The sequence below is a fragment of the Anolis sagrei genome, chromosome 2, assembly GCF_037176765.1.
Source record: "Anolis sagrei isolate rAnoSag1 chromosome 2, rAnoSag1.mat, whole genome shotgun sequence".
NCBI lineage: Eukaryota > Metazoa > Chordata > Lepidosauria > Squamata > Dactyloidae > Anolis > Anolis sagrei.
Window position 1 is genome coordinate 190548018 of NC_090022.1, and position 1683 is coordinate 190549700.

Genomic DNA, 1683 nt, shown 5'->3' on the forward strand with positions numbered 1-1683 from the left:
ATTCTGATATACTTTGATATTTGTTTGCTCTACCTTCACCAAGTATTAATGCACACAAGAATGTGTAGTGATTTTTTTTTCTACAAACATCTTTGTATACTGACATGTCAGTCTGTTTCTACTGTAATGGGAAGCGTTCACCAAACATTGGGGCAAGTTAAGAAAATTTCCAAAAAACAGGTAAGTGTTGCCATGGCAGGTTCAACTAGTGACCGAGGTGAAACAAAACAGAACAATTGAATGAATGAAAGCAGCAGCTTTAGAATCGCCTTCTCTAAAATAGGGGCTGGCCCTAAAAGGTAACATTTTTAACCCATAGAAGCATTTTATTTGGCACTGAGGACCACATCAAATGCTTCAAAAGGTGGCAGTCTGGAAGCAAGAGACATAGTGCCTTTCATTTTTGTACATGCCTCAAATATGTCAAGTGGGTATCTTGAATATTCCACAGATCAGATTAAAAAAACTTTCCACATATACAGGCCTGTTTCAGATTTTAATTCCCAGAAATTTTAGCCATAGTACACAACTTTGTAAACTCCATTACATCAGTATAAGGCATTTCTGAAGCAGGGCCCAGCAGCAGCAGGGGAATGAGAAAATGTCATCAGAAAACATCACCCTTCTAGCTCCCAAGAGCTGACAATGCAGCTTATTTTCTCTTGACAGGGAAGCCACTCACTCGCCTTCATGATGCCCATGGCCAATATTTCACTTCCTATACAATTACTGTTATACCAGCTGACGGAGTAGTGGCTACAGTCAAAAACATTTACCATCCCGAGCAATGCATGTTTCCCCATTGTGAAGCACCAGAGCCAGGACTAAAGAGCCATGAAATGGAGAGTTGCACTGGATTTGCTTTAAATACAAATTAAATTTGGTCTCTATTAGCTTGTAGACCATATTTGTAAATTTTTAGAACAAGAATTACAGACCTTAGAAAAACTGGTGGGCCAATTATTTACTTTTAAAATAGAAGCAGATTCCATGATTTCAGGACCATTTGTATACACAGTGCTCACCTGAAGTGAAAGACTACACCAGCTATCCAGCTTCAGTAGTGACATTAACTATAAAAGCTTCTTTGTCCTTGTACTGAGGGCTCGTCTGACATGTGTTGGGTGTCTCCTTCTACCCCTCAAATCCCAAATGGTTGCACTTCTAACACATTGCTGGAGCCCTCCGGTGGCACAATGGGTTAAACCCTTGTGCCGGCAGGACTGTTGACTGAAAGGTCAGCGGTACGAATCTGGGGAGTGGGGTGAGCTCCCATTGGTCAGCTCCAGCTTCTCATGTGGGAACATGAGAGAAGCCTCCTACCGGATGGTAACATATCCGGGCATCCCCTGGGCAACATCCCTGCACATGGCCAATTCTCTCACACCAGAAGCAACTTGCAGTTTCGCAAGTCGCTTCACACACACACACACACACACACCACTGCTAGAGAAGTGTGTGGTATCTAGTAACTTGCAGACCACAGCAGTGTGAATCTGGATGCAGCAGACACTTGGGGCATTTCCTCTTCTTGAGTTAGGGCCCCCTCCTCCCTAACCCACACAGACCAGACCCATACAACCAATCTGAGCATTTCTAAGGGGAATGGCTTCTTGGAAGGCTTAACAAGTCACATAAAATACAACGAAAGCCAGAGGAAATAACTCAAGAGAGTACCACACA